Raw genomic sequence first — 15,172 nt, 5'->3', positions numbered from 1 at the left:
CAGAGAGGGTATGCAACTTGTGTAAGTGGAGAAGGCAGGATTCTCACCCAGGCTGTCTGGACCAACACCAGGATACCTTGAGAACCAAATTAAGAAAAGCCAGAATAAGGGCTTCCCTGGTGGCACAGTGGTTAAGAATCCACCTGCCAATGCAGGGGACACGGGTTCCAGCCGCGGTCCGGGAAGATCCCACATGCCACAGAGCCACTAATCCCGTGCGCCACAACTACTGAGCCCACACGCCTAGAGCCCATTCACCGCAACAAGAGAAGCCACCGCAGTGAGAAGCCCGTGCACCGCAATGAAGAGTAGCCCCCGCTTACCGCAACTGGAGAAAGCCTGCGCAGGGCAACAAAGACCCAACTCAGACAAAAATAAAGACAAAAAGCCAGAATAGTCATGTCTTCACCCTCAGCCTGAAGTGTGTGGGTGGGAAAGGGCAGCTGGGGGTTCATGAAGCTGGGAAAATCTCAGCCACCGTCTTGACACCTGGGAACCACTGAGTCAACCCACCCCCCAAATCTGAGGCAGTTTGGAATCCCTCATGAGCTGATACCATACCTAGCCCAGCAAATGTCTGTAAACTAAAGCGAAGAGACCACAGATCTATTACCCGCGAAGGTGAGTTCTAGAGCACTGCTTCCCAAGTCTGATCTGAGTGAAATCCAGGCTGTGGGCTAGCCTGCAAACCTAGCCACAATGTATAACATTGTTCCTCCTGGGGGATGTCTTCCGAGTTCCAAAGGACAGATTTGCAAATAGACTTCTGGAGCACAGCCCCATCCACTGCTGGGAATTGCCTTTCTTTGACTTGTTTATTCAGGAGAGCTGTTCTGGACTTTCACCCAGCAGCTGCCTGGCAGGAGGTGACCTGGCTTTGGCCAGCAGAGGGTGGGGACCACAGGATGGTAAAGCTGCTAGCTACTGCTCAGTGCTAGCTAGGCACCAAGCTATCCCATAGGAAGGGAGAAGGGCAGAACCTTCAGAGGCCAGAGTACAGCTGGTTTCTGACAAAGGACTTCACTTAAGGAGTACGAGTCTCCAGTCCCACACCACTTCCATTTGGAAAGGGAGAGACAATGCCTCATGCGCTCACGTGGCCCAAAAAGTTTTTGCAATGTTTGAGTGTCAGTGAGTGTAAATGTTCCTTTAAGCAGCTGCTGTTTCTCCTCCCAGTTGAGGTCTCTCACGAGGCAGCATCAGGTTTGAGCATCACAGCCTGCCACAGCCATACTGGCCTTGAAGATTTCTGTGGTCTATTTTGAGCGATTTTACTGTTCATGGTCCTGGCAAATTATCCACTTTCTGACAATATTTAGAGTCTGATGTAAGTGCAAACTAGATAATGACCTTTAAAGTCGTGGCATGATGTTCTGTTTAAAGCCTTAATTTCTTCCTCAGGTCATCTGCAAGTTCCTCTGACCCCTTTGCATGGCCCCTTGGAGACTTCCCTAAGTTTCTGTCCACTTGCTGGGGCAGGGCTGGTGTATGATAGGCAGAATTTTCACGTGTCTTAGGCCGTGAGGAGCTTCTGAGCCTGCAGAGACCATTCCTTACGTTTTGACGCTGTTACAGCCTGTTCTGAGATGCATAACACTGACCAACTCATCCGAGGCATGTCTGTCTCTCTGGACATTTTAGGATGTTCCCCAAAACACATGTGAGAGCATGTCACCAGCTCCCCCCAGTGAGTCGTTACTAGGACTTGGCTAATATTTCAAGCTTGACATGGCTAAAACAATACCATATCTGCAGCTTAACTTTAGGTGACTCATCAGAAGAGCTATTTTAAACAGAATTTGTAGCAACTAAGATTACATTTGTTCTAGGAAAAACAGACTGAAGGGACAAAAGGCTAATGCTAATGCAATATTTTGAAATGCTCTTTTTAAGCTCATAGGAGCCCTGCTGTATTTTCTTGACAGCATCTTAGTTACCAGGCACAACAGGAGGGGCAAGAACCAGTAACTAAAACACTCAAACTACCGTGTCCTGGCACCATCCGGCGGGAGTGTGTGTTTATCAGAGGACAGGTTTGCAGAAATAGTGATCTTGTTCATCTAGTCACTGGGGAGCCTCATATGTACCCTTGCAAAATAACATTTGCCGGGATAGCCTTATGATGGGCAGAGTTTAGCAGTCACCTGCTTACCTTATGGTCATCTTTTATTCACTTGGCAATCTCTACACTCTCTTCCCCACCCCAGAGTGCAGAACCAGATTGAGGACTCCGGCTCTGACATTTGGGCCAAGACAAGGTTTCTACAGGGAGCAAGGGATCAACAGATGCATGGGACGGTGGGGTCCCATGCTACTCAAATCAAACATGCAGGGAAACACCAGCCTCATTGTTTTCTTCAGAAGTTGCTTCCCTTCCCGAAAATTAAAAATTCAGGGCGGGCTTCCCTGGTGGCGCAGTGGTTGAGAGTCCGCCTGCCGATGCAGGGGACATGGGTTCGTGCACCGGTCCGGGAAGATCCCACATGCCGTGGAGCGGCTGGGCCCGTGAGCCATGGCCGCTGAGCCTGCGCATCCGGAGCCTGTGCTCCGCAACGGGAGAGGCCACAGCAGGGAGAGGCCCGCGTACCGCAAAAAAAAAAAAAATCCAGAACCTTCAAAGCCTGAGGCTGTCAAGATAAATACAGTGTACTACTCTATGATCTCACTCATATGTGGACACTTAAAAAAAATTGAACTCATAGAGCAAATGTATGGATACCAAGGTGGGGAAGGGTGGGTGGGATGAATTGAGAGATTGGGATTGACATATACACACTACTATGTATAACATAGAACCTACTGTATAGCACGGGGAACTCTACTCAATGCTCTCTGGTGACCTAAATGGGAAGGAAATCCAAAAAAGAGGGGATATATGTATACATATAGCTGCTTCACTTTGCTGTACAGCAGAAACTAATAACACAACATTGTAAAGCAACTATACTCCAATAAAAATTAATTTTAAAAAAATTGAACTCATAGAAACAGAATGTAGAGTGGTGGTGGCCAGGGACTAGGAGGAAGGGAAAATAGTAGATGTTGGCCAAACGGTACAAACCCTCACTTATAAGATGAATAAGTTCTGGGGACTTAATGCGCAGCATGATGACTACAGAAAACAATACTGTATTATATACTACTGAGAGGTTAGATCTTAAGCATTCTCACCGCACACACACACACAGGTATGCACACACACACACACACACACACAGAGTAACTATGTGAGGTGATGGATGTGTTCATTAACTTAATTGTGGTGATCATTTCACAATGTATACATATATCAAATCATCACAGTGAACACTCTAAATATATACAATTTTATTTGTCAATTATACCTCAGTAAAGCTGCGGGGAGAAAGAAAAAGAAAACCTAAATAATAGAGAATCTCCAGGAGGGGAGAACCTCCAATGGGAATCTCCACGACCCAATCCAGTCCACCTGAGTTTTCCTTCTCGCTTAGTGTCTCCCACTTTTACCTCCCATTGCGATCATCACATTAGCCCCCTCAGAGAGATGCTGATACTTCTTTAGTAGGATACAAACCCCTTCCCTGAACTCTTCTTTACATAGCTGAGACAGGCTGGAACTTTTCCAAAGCCTTTACAAAATTCTGAGAAAGAACGAGGATATAAACAAGAAAATACATGAAGCATAAGCACAGCCAGGCTTGCACAAGACATTAACAATGGTAATGTTTAGGGAATGAGACATGCAAGGAGGAATTTTATACGTTATACTCTTCTTGTTTGATTTTTTCCAAGAATTATATTTGATTTATAAGTAGTACACATACATACAGTATTAGTTGTGTTTTTTGTTTGTTTTTGTAAAGTTTTTTTACTGAGGTGTAGTTGATGTACAATATAAGTTTCAGGTGTACAATATAGTGATTCATGATTTTTAAAGGTTATACTCTATTTATAGCTATTATAATATATTCACTGTGTTACCTGTGCTGTACAATATGTCCTTATAGCTTATTTATCTTATACATAGTCATTTGTACCTCCTAATCCCCTACCATAGCATTCTAGACCCTATGATTCACTCTACCCACAAACTTTACCCCTTATTAAGTCTGAGACTCTTCCTTCTGTTCCTTTCTACTCCCAACCCTCTCTAACAGATCTCACAGACCTACTGGGGAAACAATGGGTGATGAGTCTGATCATTCCACAAACGTGTCACTACATGCCAACTATCGTGCCGCACACTAAATAATGGGCCATGGCTCACCTTCAAAGCTTATCAGTACAACTCAGATGCCTTTTCTCTTTGACCGGAGAAAGATCAAGTGTCATTTCCTTAAAACTTCATTCCTGCCCATCTATGAAGTCCCAGATCTTACTTTTTTTTTTTTTTTTTTTGCAGTACGCGGGCCTCTCACTGTTGTGGCCTCTCCCTTTGCGGATCACAGGCTCTGGACGCGCAGGCCCAGCGGCCATGGCTCACAGGCCCAGCCACTCCGCGGCATGTGGGATCTTCCCGGACCAGGGCACGAACCCGTGTCCCCTGCATCGGCAGGCAGACTCTCAACCACTGCGCCACCAGGGAAGCCCCCAGATCTTACATTTTTTAAAAAAGAGGAAGGATAGGCACTTAGAATTATATGAAAGCATACTTAATAGATTCATTAATTTCTGCCAACAAAAGGATCTTGGTTGAAAGAATTCTCAAAAGACAATGGAAAGGAACTCATTTACATATAAATGGATCTTCCGGGAGACTGCAAAGAAAAAAATCCCACTTTCTGATTTGGAGCAACAAAAAGCTACTAATATAGTCAAGACTAAGAGGTCCTGTCCTCTGGGTGCCTCCAGTAAGGTGACTAAGGGCCCTTATTAGGCCCATCTAAACTTGTAACTACTAACTCTTCCCCTGCTCTTTACCTATGCTTCGAGGAAATACCATTTCTCTCCTCCGTCTCATCATCTAACCTGGGCTCAAGAATTCTCACCTGGGAGTGATTCACATTGGGTTAACCTTCATTTTCCTGGGGACCCCTCTTCCTTAATCTGCCTCAGTTTCCTCAAGGATGACAAAGATAAAACATTTGGAGACATCACAAATGAACCTCATCCCAAGGTTTAAAGCCTCCTCTGCTGAGAAGAACACTTCAGAAAGGCACATCTGAGGAACAGTATCCACTGACACACCCAGGGGAGAACAGTCTGTGCCTGGGGAATTTGCCTTCAGTTATGGCTTTCATGACATCATTGGCCCATGATGAAAGGACATCCAAACCTAAACCCCATTGGCCATACCGCTGCGTGGACTTCCTTGGAAGCTTGCCAGGGGTCAGGGAGTCTGCCCTTCCCTTCTGCGCCCTAGCAAGTTTGTACCAAGGGGTGGGACAGACAGGACTTAATGGCCTGAAAGAAGGAAGCCACCCGTTTGGCCCAGCGATCCGTCCTAGGAAATGACAGGCCAGCTGGTACCCAACTCTACAAACATGTATTCTGAAATCCCCCAAATTCTTCAAGGCACTTTGCTAAAATAAATCAACACATAACCATTCTAGAATCATTTCAAGAATTTATTAGGAAGAAAACAGCAGGTGGCAGCAAAGTTTTACATTTTTTTACCCTTTGGGTGAGAATGAAAACAAAGCATCATGGAATTATCTCCTCATCTCTGAGTCAGCCAGCTGGCTCTGAAACTGGCACACTGCCATCTTGTAATGTGGAGAATATAGAGTCTTCTTGAGTGCGCTCTGTGCATTGTGACAAGAGAACCCAAAAAGATGTCACCCCAAACCAGAGACCTGCCTGGTTCTTTGCAAGCCAGGCAGGAAAGTGACCAGCACAGAATGGCCGGATCACAGAGCAAGAGGCTGTGGCTGTGAGTCTCGTGTTCTCTTGCTCAATGTCAAGGAGTTGCTCATTCACAATGGGAAGGCCGTCATAGAAACCCGAGTATGATTAAGTGGAAGTATGCCTAAAAATTGTGTGTACACTGCATAGCATTTTCACCATCTATTATGATGTAACCCACAAGGTGAAATGTGTGGAGAGAGAAAGATAGGGGAGACAAGGGGGATTTTAAAATCTGGTCTCTGGTGCAAGTAGAGATTTAGAGACCTCTGAAGGCTACATCACCACCCCACGGCTGCTGAAGCTCTGGGCTCAGGAGCAGGCAATGCCAAGATCACTGTCTGCTTTGGTCTCAAATGTCTTCCTTGCCTTAGTATTGTGCTTGGCTCCCAACTTCAAGTTGTGGCTGGAAAGTTTCCATTGCCCCAGCACAGCACTGGAGTTTGGAACCCAAGTTTTGGCTGAATTGTTTTGCAGAAAAATCCAGTTTTGCCTTTATGAATTGACTGGCCAGTTTATTTCATCCCAAAATGGTACATCAGAACTCTCTCAGACCCAGTTTAGATTGAGCTGCTTAATTTCCATCCAGGAGGAAATTCTCTTCCTGTTTAAAGTAGGGATGGAGAGAGGGGATGGGGCTGGAGGATTTTGCATAGTTGTTGTTTTTAAAGATACAGAACTTGTTATGAAAAAAAAAAGGACAAAATTGAAGACCCTGTTTTCAACATCCTAAGCAGATTTTATAAACAGATGTATTTGTGGGTTTTCTTTTGGGAAGTGGAATTGACAGAAAAGTGAGGAACTTTGGTCTTTTGTAAATTATATAACTATATCTGCGGCATTAGCAGCTTCTGGTGATCAAAGAGAACATTCCTGAAAGGTGCAGTGAAGGTAGGAGAAATCCATTTATTTACATAACATGAGGTTTCAGTCCCAAACACACAATATTTTTCTTTCCTGCAGAAAATGTGATCTTGTTCTGAGGGCTTAAGGACAAACTTCACAGCTCTCTGCACAGAAAGGGTACTTCAAAATTATCTACTAAAGAAAACATTTTATGATTCCTTTGAATGTAATAAACAATATCTTTTGAGGCAACTTGCAGTGAATGTTCCAAAATTTATATCAGCATTTAATTCCCTCTCTGTATGTTCTACACTCCCCAAATATGATGTTAAATCATTTAACACGGAGAATTGACAGCACCAGGAAAATATTTGGATAACTGTCTGGAGTTGCCATTATTGGCTTTAATTATGACCTACTGGCTCTTGGGTCCTGAAGCAGCCAGAAAATGAGATTTGTGTGCCAAAATATTCATTAGAATTCCCTTCTCAGTCATTGTTCAGAAAGAAAAAGTTTCCTTCTGGCTCCCATCTTCAGTGCTTTTAAGTGGAATCATTAAGATGCCAGATTTTTTAAAGGATCAGTCAGAAAACAAGATTATGAGCATACCTTGTATTTTGCATTTTAAAAAAATCTTGAAAAGGTCAAATGTCCCTTTGCTCTTTTTCTGTTACCTTGAAGAATTATTTTGCAGCCATGAAGTTAACAGGTACTCTCCCCCCAGGCCTCCTCCCCCTGCTTTCTTGAAAAAACATCATCCTATAAGCTTTGGAACTGGAAGTACTAGTGAAGCACAGCTTGAGCCTCCAGAGGAACTAGTCAGAAAAGATGATCTAATTTTTTTCTGCTCTTCAGTGTTCATTTCTCCCTGAATATAAGATCTTAGAATGTTGGAGCTAGAGGGGAGGAATCAGAGATCATTGAGTCCATCTCCCAGTTATTAAGATGACTAATCTAAGGTGACATGGTACACCTACTGTTTCAGCTCTGGGTTCTGGCATGGGGAAAGAGCAGGTGCTTTTTTTTTTTTTTTTTTAAATCAGGGCATCCTTAGTTGTTACTATTAAAAAGAGTTGCCATTTAATGAGCATTTACAACACTGCCAGGCAGCGGCTGATGCTTTCATATACGTTGCATCATTAATCCTCACAACAAGCCTGTAAGGTAAATATTATTATCCCCATCTTATAGCTAATGAAACTGAGAATCAGGTTAAGGGAATTGCCCACAATTACAGGGCTAGAAGAAGGAAGAATCCATGGGCAAAGTCAAGACTGCCTGACTTCAAAGCCTGTGTCCTCTACTCTTCCCCCATGCTGCCTGCCAAATGAAACAAGGCCAGAGTGCAAATCAAGTTGGGAGATCTTGGGCTCACACCACTTTAATTTTTCAAATAATGGGTGAGGAAAGAGTCCTCCACAGTGATAAAGTAGAGAAGGATGCCTGTGTCAAGCAGTCCCCGGTTACCAGAATTTGCGAAGAGATCAACAGGGACCGTATAGATGAAACTATTTCCCATTATCTACTCGTCGTGTTTAACAAGGCAGTTTACTCTGAAAGCTTTTGAAAGACTTCCCAGCTTTTCATAAAAGTTGGCTGATTCGATGTTGACAATTTGTCTTTCATTTAATAGAAAATTGGTGAGGGAAATTTGGGAGGGATGCTTATTTTGGGAAAAAATAATTTGGATTTTTTTTTTTTAATGCTCAGGGTCAAGAAGGGCTAGGAGAGCAGATGTGGTATAAATTAGGGAAGTTCAGCTGATGGTTGTCCACAGTGGCACAGATGATGGAGTTACTGCCTGGAAATGCTTGCATTTTCCATTGAAACATAGTTTGGGAAAGAAACTTTGACGTTTTAGAAAAACTAATAAAGTTAAGATAGAATTGGAATGTTACATGTTAAAAACCATGAGATGGAGACATTCAGGGGAAACATCCAAGTTTGTTAACTGAGATGCCAGTAAAACCTCTTTGTAAACTGAAACTTTACTGTCTCCCAAAGAGAAAAACCATATACCTGGATAAGTTATAAATAACCTGCCTGGTCCTTGCTCCTTCTCTCTGAAGAGGAGGTAACTCAAACCCCGCTGTAGGTAGGTAGGTAGGTAGGTAGGTATGTGCCTGGTCAGGGAGATTTAAGGAGCATCACTTCCATGTTGGGTTATTTCAGTGTCAAATCACCTGATCCACTGCTACCCTGCTAATCCAAGCCAACATCACCTCTCATCCAGACCAGTGCAGTCACTGTGTATCCAGTGCCTGGGACAGGGACCAGCACAGAGTTAGGAGCTTAATAAAATATTGTTGATTGATTGAATGAATGAGTTCCTGCTTGCCCTGAATTAGTGTCCCAGTCCTGGTTCCCTGACCCTTGATGTGTGCCTGGTACTGAGATCCAGCCATGATACCCTACCTCTAGGATTACATCCCTGCCCTGTTCTCTCCAGTCCCTTTGACAGCAGTGTGTTAGTTTACTCAGGCTGCCATAACGAAATGCCATATATTGAGTGGCTTAAACAACAGAATTTTTTTCTACAGTTCTGGAAGCTAGAAGTCCAAGATCAAAGTGCCACAGGTTTGGTTTCTTCTGAGGCCTTTCTCTTGCCTTGGAGATGGCCACTTTCTCTTTCTGTCCCCACACGGTCATCCCTCAGTCCCCGTGTTATCTCTGTCCTAATCTCCTCTTCTTATGAGGACACAAGTCAGATTGGATTAGAATCCACACATAAGACCTCAGTTTACCTTAATAAGTCCTCTTTAAAGGACTTATCTCCAAACACAGCCACATTCTGAGGTTCTGAGGGTTAGGACATCAACTATGAATTTGGGGAGGAGAGACACTATGCAGCCTATAACAAGCTGTCACAAGCAGAGTCCTCTCTCCGCCTCCTACAGCTGGACTTCCCTGGGGCCTGCCTGTAGTTTGCTCCTAGGATGCCCATTGCTGTGCTCTCTGACTTTTTTTTTTTTAATTTATTATTTTTTTGGCTGCATTTGGTCTTAGTTGTGGCATGTGGGCTCTCTAGTTGTGGCATGTGGGCTCAGTAGTTGTGGCACGGGCTTAGTTGTCTCACAGCATGTGGGATCTTAGTTCCCCAACTAGGGGTCCAACCTGCGTCCCCTGCATTGGAAGGCAGATTTGTTACCACTGGACCACCAGGGAAATCTCCTCTCTGCCATTCTTGATGCCCTGGTGCTTCCTGCTGTTCCTCTTTGCTGCCAACGCCTTACAGCACAACCACCTGTTGTCTGTTACGGCACCCTGGGCTGGCCTTCCTCCCATCACCTGCTGCTGGTCTTCTCTCCAAATGCTTGCCCCTCCTGGCTGCAATTAACCCTTCTATTTCTGGCTGTGTTAATGGGTACAACCCTAAATCTAAAACTACTGTTAGAGGGGTGGGATAGGGAGGGTGGGAGGGAGACACAAGAGGGAGAGGATATGGGGATATATGTATACGTATAGCTGATTCACTTTGTTATACAGCAGAAACTAGCACCATTGTAAAGTAATTATACTCCAATAAGGATGTTAATTAATAAATAAATAAAAGTACTGTTAAAAAAACAAAATTCAACTGAGTAAATTTGAAGAACTAATTGGTTCTATTCATCGATTCACAAATGGGGCAGCATCCCACCTAGCAACTAGAAGGGTGCTCCCAGGGGTTGCATAAAATGGAAGGTTTCTATAGGAAGAAGAATAGGGTGAGGGAACTATTAGCAAAAGAAAAGAAAGGATTACTTTTAGGCCAGGACATCTTTTGGGGTCGGGGGAGGGAATGGCAAGGGTTTTATCACACACATCCCCTCTGGGGGATGGAGAGGGCCTAGTGACAGATTACCTCATAGGTGCTGACCCAAAAATTCCAGCCTGGTTGATTAAGATTACATTTCTGGGGAAGGTCGAAACTGCAATTAGGTCAGGTAATAAGTCTAGGTTTGCTATCATGGGCTTTAGCACAGGTGAGGCCATTTGGGGCCTGTAGCTTTTTCTCTAGCACTACATACAAACATAAACTAACTCTTGGTCTCAGTCTGTTATGATCACTGGGGTGCATTTTTGAAATAGCTGAAGAGTGATAACGTCTGGGCTGAACAAAGTTAAGTGGCCTCACAAAGATAAAATTTTACTCACAAACACACAATGACATTATGGCCCACCCACAAGAGAATCTAGTTCAATTGGTTTGGGATGTGGTCCGGTGTCAGTACTTTTTTAAAAGCTCCCCCGCGTGGTTTTAACAGACGGAAAAGGTTAAGGAGGACTGCTCTAACTAGCAGAACAAACTCATCAAATTGAGACCAAAAACTAGCTAGAACACAAGAGTACAACTAGGCTGGGAAATCCTGACCCATTTGTGACTTGTGGATGTCCTGCAGGGTCCAGTCCCGCGCAAATACAGAGGTGGGTGGCCCTCCCTCCAGCTCACCATTCTTTTGGTGTAAAGTGCCCTGCCCTTTGATCTAAGAAGTTGGAGGTGGCTTAGTAGTGTCCTCTGCCACTCGGAGCAATCTGGATGGGGCTCAAAAATTACTCTGGACACAGACAAGTGTCACTTCTGCTTGGCCCTCTGGCTGTTGGTGATGAAAGACCCTTGGCAGTGGTGAGAAGAACAGCTAACATGGCCCTTTGACTCAGCAACGGTGGGACTCACTCAAGTGGCAGATGGGCTCCAGGCATGGATCAGCCTCCAAAGGCTTCCTGAGGCTAATCTGCAGTCTCTCCATGATGCTGTCCTCCTCTTGGTGGGACTCTTCCCCCAGCCCTCCCTCCAACCTCCTAAGTCCTTGCTTTCCCCCAGCCCAGAGAATGCTGGGGTGAAGGGGCTTAGTCAGGTTCTCCCTCTAGACTCTTTCCAATATGTTTAGGGCAAAGTCACTCCCTCATGCTTCCAGGCCTTCCCTTTTGATTCTCAAGGGCCTTTTCTTCTCTCTGCAAAACCTGGCACTCTGCAAATAAAAGGCTTTGGCTTTCAAAACTATTGTCTTTGACGTGGGCTTCAAGAGGCTGTTTTAAAAGTCAGAAAACTGAACATTGACTGCCTTATTCTGACTCTTTCTTTCTCTTCACATTCCGGTTTTACCAATCCTAATTCTCCTTGAGCAATGCCTCTGATTTACTAGGGGAAAGGTCAAGTGGAAAAAGTGTAGCAAAGAAAAGCACAAAGATTGACCTTTCAAGATACTCTCTCTGTGTAAGAAATACTGTGACATTGGTCACTCCAGTCCCCCACCCTGACCCCACCCTGACAAGTTAGCAGGTCAGGATGTTCTGGCTGAGTCTACACAGGGAGAGTGAAGTGGAGAATCAAGATTTATCTTGATGATAAAAGTTCTAAGTGACAATTATTAAAACCTTTTCTTCAACAAGTCAATGGCATGAAAATAAAAGGGGGGGCGGATTGCTCTAAATTAAAAGAAAACTTAGATATACAACAATCTTGTTTGGAGTCTGTTTTGAACTAACCACTGTTGAAAGACATTTCCAAGACAATAAGGCAAATTTGATTATGGACTGGGTATGAGAGGATACCACAAAATTATTGTTAACGTTAAGTGTAACAATAGCATTTGGTTATGTAAGAAAACATTCTTTTTTCATTCCTTTTTTCTTAACAGATGCATACTGAATTGTGTGAGTGAAATGATATGATGTCTGGGGAAAAGAGAAGAGAAAAAGGAAGGAAGGAAGGAAGGAGGAAGGAAGGGAGGGAGGGGCGGAGGGAAGGAGGGAGAGGAATAAAGGGCAGGGAAAACCAAACACTCTGGAAAGAAACAAAGCAAACAGAAAAGAAAAAGGGATAGATGAATTAAGTGTGAGAAAATCTTGATAATTGTTGATTTTAACAATAGGTATATGGGAGTTCATTATGTTATTATCTCTAATTTTTGTGTAAATTTGAAAAGTTTTATATTAATTTGTAGAATTGTTAACCTGGTACAGGAAAAGACAGACTGAGAATGGAAGAGAATAAAAGGGCCAGAAACAAATTCAAATATTTAGTGTTTAAGATTTATTGCGGAGGGGAGGGATAAACTGGGAGATTGGAATTGACATATACACACTACTATATATAAAATAGATAACTAATAAGAAACTACTGTACAGCACAGGGAACTCTACTCAATACTCTGTAATGAACTCTATGGGAATAGAATCTAAAAAAGAGTGGATATATGTATATGTATAATTGATTCACTTTTCTGTACAGCAGAAACTAACACAACATTTAAATCCGCTATACTCCAATAAAAATTAATTTAAAAAATAAAAAAATTAAAGAAATTTTAAAAAAGATTTATTGTATTACTGATTTGCAGGCAGATGAATTCTTTTTTTTTTTCCTAAAGTTTTTATTGTTGTTGTTTTGTTTTGTTTATTTGGCTGTACCAGGTGGTCTTAGTTGCAACACACGGGATCTTAAGTTGTGGCATGCAGGATCTAGTTCCCTGACCAGGGATGGAACCCGGGTCCCCTGTATTGGGAGCACGGAGTCTTAACCACTGGACCACCAGGGAATGAATTCTTTCTTCAAATAAACTCTGACATGGGACCTCAACATATAAAACAAAAAAGAGTAGAACTGCTCCACTTGAGGCTAGAGAGTCTACTTTTGCTTCCTCCTTGTCTCCCCAGGAATATGCAGAAGTAACTCAGGGAAATCCTGTGGCTCTATAGGACACAGTTTGAAAACCTCTGTAGTATATGATGAAGGAAACCTCCCAAGTACTGCAGAAAATGTGTGTTACTTAGTATATGTGTTAGACAACTGCTAACTATTTGGGAGAAAAAAATAAAGTTAAATCTCTACTTCACATCATATACCAAAATAAATTCCAGTTGCATTAAAATGTTTAAAGTACAAAATGAAATCAGAAGAGTAATAGAAAAATTGATGAATATTCTAAAATATTAAGACAGAGAAGGACTTCCTAAGCAAGCCAATAAAGCCAGAAAAATTAGTATCTTTGATTATATAAATATCTAAAGTTTTATAGGGCAAAAAATAAATCACACTTCACAAAAATGAAAAAAAGGAATGTGTGTATGTGACAAAACTTTAATATTCTTAATCATTAAGTAGAATTTCAAATCAATAAAAAAAAGACAAACACTCCAATAGAATAAAAGGATCAACAACAATAAAACAATATATATGAGGACATATAAATTATCGTAAAGATATGAGAAATATTTCATCTACTATTGATCAAAGAAATATTGTAAGTTGAAGTAATAATGAGAATAGTTGATACTGACTCCTATTTCTGGTGGTAATGGCAGACTAGATAAGCTGAAAATTCAGCTACTATAAAATATCTAGAATGCTAAGCAAAGCATACTTAACATCCTTTAAATGGATAACTGAACCCCCATGAAAATACAGAAAATCCACAGGAGACCAAACCAAAGTAACTAAAAACCAGAATGGAGAGCTTTAACTGAAAAGTAGTTGCCTGGACTTTAGGGAGGGCTTTCCTCTCCCTGGTAATAAAGAGACTTGCTTAGGGACAGAAGAAAAGGAATTGAGACACTCAGGTAAATCCAGGATCCTCCAAAGGCTACACCCCACTTCTCTAGCACAAATGCACACGTGCATGGTTTAGAAACACTGAATCAAGAAATTAGTATTAAAAATGGTCCCAGGTTGGTAATAACTCTGGGGCAATAAGAAAAAGCAAACACAAACCTCTCTGGAGCAATTCACCTCAACCCAGAATCACCATAGATTAAGCTTTAATAAGATGAGCTCAGAACCCAAAATTACAGAAATAGGAGGAAACAAATCATGATGACTAAGTCAGCTGATAAAGATTATAGAGTTATTAGAATGAAACTATAAACTAAATATGTTTAGAATTATTAATATATAAAATGAAGTCTAGAAACATGGGAAAAGAACAAAACTTTCTAATAAGAAATATCATTTAAAAAAAAAAGAAATATAATTTTTACCTATCAGATGACACAGTATTAAAAAAGAAGTATAATGCTCAGTGTTTCTAAGAATATAGGAAATTGACATTTATAGACTGTTAGTAGAAGTAAAAACAGATCATTCCAGAGGTCAATTTGGCAATATGTATCAAATATTTAACAAAAAACTACATACTTATTGGCTCAATAAATTTACTTGTTTTTTTTAATTGAAATATAGTTGACTTACAATACTATATTAGCTTCAGGTGTACAAAGAGTGATTTTTATAGATCATGCATCATGCAAAGTTATCACGATATTATTGACTATATTCCCTGTGTTGTGCATTATATCTCTGTGATTTATTTTATAACTGGTAGTTTGTACCTCTTAATCCCCTTCACCTATTTTACCCATCTCCCCATCTCCCTCCCCTCTGGCAACCACTAGTTTGTTCTCTGTATCTGTCTGTTTTGGTTTTGTTATATTTATTTGTTTATTTTGTTTTTTAGATTCTACCTGTAAGTAAAAACATACAGTATTTGTCCTTCTCTGTCTGATTTATTTTACTTAGCATAAT

Source organism: Tursiops truncatus, chromosome 8 (genome assembly GCF_011762595.2).
Source record: "Tursiops truncatus isolate mTurTru1 chromosome 8, mTurTru1.mat.Y, whole genome shotgun sequence".
NCBI classification, from domain to species: domain Eukaryota; kingdom Metazoa; phylum Chordata; class Mammalia; order Artiodactyla; family Delphinidae; genus Tursiops; species Tursiops truncatus.
The sequence above is the reverse complement of the archived record's forward strand: the minus strand, read 5'-3'. Positions refer to the sequence as shown.